At 43.1% G+C, this 6216-nt stretch overlaps 1 long non-coding RNA gene across 3 annotated transcripts; it reads right to left on the bottom strand.

Moving 5' to 3' along the window:
- Positions 1–850: 850 nt before the first annotated feature.
- On the bottom strand, positions 851–5196 carry LOC127299351 (uncharacterized). 3 transcript variants are annotated; one of them, XR_007850405.2, is made up of 5 exons: positions 4317–5196; positions 3236–4063; positions 2576–2903; positions 2359–2479; positions 851–1563 (listed from the first exon to the last, which is right to left on the bottom strand). It is a non-coding gene; the product is annotated as an uncharacterized lncRNA (long non-coding RNA). The 3 variants fall into 3 exon arrangements; XR_007850406.2 differs by lacking the exon at positions 851–1563 and having other exon boundaries at positions 3236–4072; positions 4257–5196; XR_007850404.2 differs by lacking the exon at positions 851–1563 and having other exon boundaries at positions 3236–4072.
- Positions 5197–6216: the final 1020 nt, after the last annotated feature.

Here is a 6216-nt window from a genome sequence, read left to right as displayed (position 1 = left end):
GTTATTAGTTACAAAGTTTTAAGTTTTTTTTGTTAAGTGTATAGTTAAAATTAAAACTAATTAATCCTGGCGGTGGCGCAAGGGGGGCGGTGGCGGTGGTAAAAGGGCGGTGGCGGTGGCGAAAGGGCGGTGGCGAAAGGGGGGCGGCGATGGCGAAAGGACGGTGTCCCTCACCACACCCCCTCCGTATACGCGCGGGGTCGGTGTGTGCATGCATGTCTCTCTCTCCATCTCTAAAAAAACAAAAAAAAAAGCGCCGCCCCCACCCCCTCCGTATACGCGCGGGGTACCGGGTTTGACGTCGTTTTTAAGTTTGACGCGCGGGGTACGTACCGGTTCCGTTTGACGCGCGGGGTACCGGTTCCGTAAAATAACTAATTCATGTTAAGTTATTTTTTTGTTACTAGGACATTTGCCCGTGCGTTGCAACGGGAGCGAAATAATTTGCATTTCTTAGCCATGATGAATGTGCGTGAAGATTAAAAAAAGGGCTACGCCTGAAAACAAGAATGTATCCAGATAGCGCTGAATTAACATGATGAAAAGTTAGATTTCATCATGTTAATTCAGCGCTATCTGGATTTTCAGTAGCTAATATTCTATATTTTAAAAATATTCTATAACTATTAATCATGTATCTATATTTTAAAAATATTCTATAACTATTTTTGCAATTGCTATTTACAACATGCAATAGCTCGGTTTCATACGCAAAACCAAGATTCTTTGTTAAACTACGAGTTTTATGAGCTTTTGCTGCGACAACCAAAAGAAATGTAGACCTTCTCCATGTAAAATTCAAAGAGATTCAGAAAACTGTAGTAACATTCAGCAAGTAAAAGGTAGCAAATCTCAATTAGTAGTAAACTTTAGTAAGTAGCCTCATATATGTATGTAAAATTCATTATACTAATTCTACCACAAATTAATCTAGTCCCCCTCAACTCTCTCTGGGCGCATACATGGACGCCATGACGGTTTCAACGCTTGCTCACCACAGCTCATGTAGTTACCAGGGGTAGCCTTGCTCGCGAGTCACGACACACCGGCCACCACACCGGAGCAAAAATCCCCGAATCCCACACCGGACCGCACAAAATAAAAATCCCCAAACCGCCAGTTCATGTTCTCACTGTGTTGCCTCAATCAGCCTAGAAATTTTCACCTCGTTGCCTCTGCTGCAAACTAATTAACGGTGTCCAGCCCCTAGTATCATGTGCGGCCTCATGTGCATGTCCCGTCGCTTCTCTCCAGCGCTGCTATGTTTGGCAGTTGGCTCCTAATCCGGTGATGAAAGGGTTGGAAGGAGTGGCCTCTCAGCAGCCCCCTCTCCGACTCTCTCTGTTCCTAATCTGTCATTGTCATGCTCGCACCAGATGTTATGTGGCTGTAAACATGTCCATGGACAGACCCAAGTGGCCACCGGACATGGTTACATTGGCGATAATAATGTCATGTCACACCGCTGAACTTGACCATGTGTGAATGCCTCCTCGCAAAAACACATTTGGCATTATATGCAAAGGGTTGTCTTCTCCATGATATCCAATCACCATGCTCTTTCTATTATAATATGGAACAAAATTAGATACAGAAAATGAGTGCAAGAGGCAACATGGAAATTGGTGACCCTAGTTCTCATAACTACTAAAAAAAAGTGGACATAGATATTCTTTTAATTCCTCAAAAAGTTATTCCAGAAAGTTTAGGCTAACCCCAAATCAAGTGAACATACGAAACACAAACTGGAACCTGCAGAGTGCCAAGATCCATTTTATGTCATCACTCTAATGATCCAACCCTAGAAAACAAGGCAAATAGATGAAGAATTTATGAGTTGTTCCAAAATTTTGACACTTCTACTTAGTATATTTCTACATTTAATTAAGGAATACTAACTGTACTAACCTTAAGACTTACACCTTGTCCATTTCTTCATTGATAAAAGAATATGTTCATGCACATGACTAATGAATAATTACATCATACAAACTTATACAAAAAAATTAGGAATGTGAGAATATAAATCTTGGAATCCAAATTGCAAACTATTTCAACACGTTCAGGACAACAAGTGGGAATCGTGACACAAACTGACACTTAAGAAAGTGGTATATAGGCATGTCTCATAAAGCACATATAATACTTTATCAGTTCTAAATACTAATGAAAACCCTAAATCCGAAATATCATAAACCCTTAATTATTCCAATGGTTGAACCAACATGCACCCGAGATTCCAATCTTATACAAACACATAACATGATTTGTTGACCAATTTTCTAGCAAACTGAGATACAAATCTATGTAGCACATGCACAGAGAATAACATTGGCTAAATCATAATCATAGACTGACTTTGGTATGCAGCATCACCCATATTGCAGTTGTAATGGCTGGTTTGACGTTACACAATCACATAAACCACCCATATGGTCTGGCAAATACATCTTCGGCTCTTCACACTAAATTGTCGTATCTGCAGTAATTAAGTATAAAGATCACCGGTTTTCTAGTAGTAAATACATCAGCAGAATAGTATTTCCTTTCCAAAAAAATAGTCCAGTTCATTTACCTACTTCTCCTTAATCTGCTACAACAAAACTTTGAGTCGCTTTGCCTCTTCTCTTGGGTACATCCTTTGACAAAAAAAAGATTTAAACAATACAAACAAAAGAGCAACCGGACAACCGATTTTCTAAGTTTGAAATGAGATTTAGTACTCTTTTTTGGACAGTACATAGTTGTGCCAGGAAAAAAGGGTGCTTGCAAATGTTGCTCGTCCGAAACTGAACAAAACAGTATTAGTGTATCTGAACTAAACACAAAGAAAAAAAATAGATTAACTACCTTTGATGTGAAATCTGGGCCGACAGCTCTTGCAGACACTTAGCAAATCTCATCTGAAATGGAAACATCAAAGATGATTTAATAAAACGTCCATGCATCAAGCTCAGCTGCAGTTTCTAATCTTATATCTATAGCTGCTATGAAGGAATAAGTTACAGAAAGTCTGTTACTTTACTCGCTATTTAGATAATTAGATAAATCCCATTAATGTTATCCAATTATTTTCTCTCATATTTTGCCTCACATGCTGCTGTGGAATGTGGTAATAATTTCTTGTGCGACTTGATCAAGACAAAAGGCTGCTAGAAAAAAGTGGTTCAGCCAAATAAAATACAGTATCATGCACTGCATTGATAAGTAGGAATTCAAAATGACCACGAGTCACCTGTAATATTTCGATCCGAGGCATGCAATTGCACATGTTATGGATAGTTAGAAAAGCCTCAAACAAAGGCATTTCAGTTTACACTTGTGCACGACGAGGGCTCCATAAGAAAGATTGAGGCCTATTGTACCTGCACGCATACACCAGATTGATTACTCCTGCATTTGCCATTTGAGCTGCAAATAAATATGCTCTGTTTCACCTGCGTTCTCCATGCACAATATAAAAAGATGCAGTGGTGACCAAATAAGCTCGATGGATCAAAGTATGAAGGGCTAGCACTTACACCCAGCTCCCTCTCCACCGCTTTGATCACCTCTTGGACCTGACATATCTACATGACATCACATGGTTTGGAGCCTAAACACGTCGAACTTGAAGCAACATTTCCAATATCAACATGGTTAAGCAACTTAAGTTACACACTTGAGATTACAAATGTTGCAGGAGATACGACAACTAAAATTTGTAAAAACTGAACCCTATCAAATTACCAGAAAATCAGAAACGACAAGTGCAAATCTGAAGGAACTGTTGTGGGGCATGATAGAGTTGACGGGGAACAAGGGCTTTCACGTGAACGACGTCATTCTTCACAACTGCACACTACTACTCAAGATATATGCAATTCGATTTTGAAAAATGATTTACCTTATTATGTTTCCTGTAAGTGGATGTCAAAAATTTAAATACTGGGAGATCATAAATGCTGCTGTGAGAAATAAACCTACAGTGTATGGATTCTTCAGTTAAGTTGCATATTATCAAACCCCATAGAGCAGTTCATAGTGGCAGTGCCCCTTGGACATTCTCCATCAAAGATGAACACTGCAAGAACTGTAACAAGGTTAAGTTTAGTGGTATACCTTAGTGGTATACCCGCAAAAAATAAAAGTTCAGTGGTATGAACCATAAAGCAATAGCATGTGCAATTCCAATTATTTCAGCACACTTCCTACTTTTATGATATGATGTCTACCATGCAAGAATGAAATAGATAAATTGTGACACATTTATATACCTGAAATCAGAAGCATACTGCAGCAGAACATAACATGCAAATAACTCCATCTTTGTGTACCTTGTAATAGAGGAAACTGGAGGGAGAGTGGCGTATCATGTGAAGAGAGAGAGAGGATAGGAAAAACATCTGGGTAGCACCACAACGATGGCATCGTGGATCTGCACCGCTAGGAAAATACAATCGTGCAAACTGCTGTGGATCTGCACTGTTAGACACATCAACCACACATACATGGTTAGATTCTGTGAAATCAAGAGGGGGTTGAGGTTTAGATCAGAATATGAATTCTGCAAAGGCTTCATTAGAGGTAGATATGGTGAGTGCGGGGGCTATGGAGTGAGAGCATGGGGGAGGGGGATGCCGCCCCGAGATGCACGCCAGAGACAGAGCGGCCATTGATGGAGGGGTGGCTGGAACATGGTAACTGCGCCACTTCTGCGGCCGCATCCAAAAGGGGAGGACATGGATAAGGGAGTTGCTCTCCCACCTAGAGGAAACGGTTTCCGTCTCCGGTCTCCTTGTTCTTCAGCTCGGCGGCACTGGCGCTTTCGCGGGACAGCGCAACGCGGCGGGGAGAGGCCAGCAGCCAGCGGCGCAGCGATCCAAATTGATTTTTTTCCGCAGTCATGCAGGCAAATTGCCCTTCCCTAGCAGCGCTTGGAAGAAAATGGCGAGGATGTCGTTGGTGAGATCGCACGGCCGATCATGGAGCACGCCGGCGACCTCGGAAGGCCGAGGATGGGGCTTCTCTAGCCACGTGTGGAGGACGCCGACGGGTGGAGGAAGGAGATTGTTGGGGTGAGGAGGCCTGACGGCTAGGGTTGAATAGAGAGGGATCGCCAGGGGAGAGAAGCTAGGGGCGCAGGAGAAAGACTGTGCAACGCATTGTGATGGGCCTGGCCCAGCTTGGCGGAACCATCGAACGAGATCAGATGAAGGGGGCGACATAGTGCGGGACGACCAAAACTTCGGTCGTAGTGCGGTCTGGCAGAATAGGGAACACCTTCGTCCTTTTTAAGTAGTGTAGATGTAGAAGTTAATTATTTATTTGTTAAGTTAATTTTTTCTTAAGTTAATTATTTATTTGTTAAGTTAATTATTTATTTGTTAAGTTACAATTTAATTAAGTTACAAATTTAATTAGTTAAAAAAACAAAAAAAACAAAAAAAAAGTGGGCCAGGCGCCCCTGGCCCTTCTCTCTCCTTGCTCTCTCTGTGCAGCGCCGAGAGCGCGCGGCGCGCGCACGGTGACTGCCGGCGGCCGGGATCGAGAGGGGCGGCAGCGCGTGGCGCGACGCGTGTGGAGTGCGGCGGCGTCGGCGAGTGCGGGGCGGGCGCGGCGAGTGTGGCCGGCGCATGCAGCCGGTGCGTTGGGGCGCGGTTACGTCGGGAAGAAATGGGGCGCGGCGAGAAATCGTCGACGTACGGGGATGCGCGCGGCAACGGCGGGGCGGCGGCGTCGTTGGCGTCGGCGGCTCGGCGCGGCGACGGTCGGCGGCGGTGGATCGGCGGGGGCAGGGCTTCGCTGCAGATCGAGATCGTTCGCGCGGAGAAGAAGAGGAACTGGCCGCTCAGGTGTCGCGCGCGTATTTATAACCCACCCCTTTAGTCGCGGTTGGGGAGGCGACCCGCGACTAAAGGGTACCCTTTAGTCGCGGTTGGCCAGACCAACCGCGACTAAAGAATTTTTTCGCCGGGTTTTTCGTTCCCGCGCGCAACGACCTTTAGTCGCGGTTGGTCATGCCAACCGCGACTAAAGGTATTTTTCAAAATACTTTTCTTTTTCAAAATCTTAAAAATACAAATAATATATCAAAAAAATCAGAAAAATAAAACTAATTCATTTCAAAATCTTAAAAATACAAATAATATATCAAAAAATCAGAAAAATAAAACTAATTCATTTCAAAATATTAAAAATACAAATAATATATCAAAAAATTAAGAAAAATAAAAC

The sequence above is a fragment of the Lolium perenne genome, chromosome 5 (genome assembly GCF_019359855.2).
Source record: "Lolium perenne isolate Kyuss_39 chromosome 5, Kyuss_2.0, whole genome shotgun sequence".
NCBI classification, from domain to species: Eukaryota; Viridiplantae; Streptophyta; class Magnoliopsida; order Poales; family Poaceae; genus Lolium; species Lolium perenne.
This window is presented reverse-complemented; position numbering and strand designations above follow the sequence as displayed.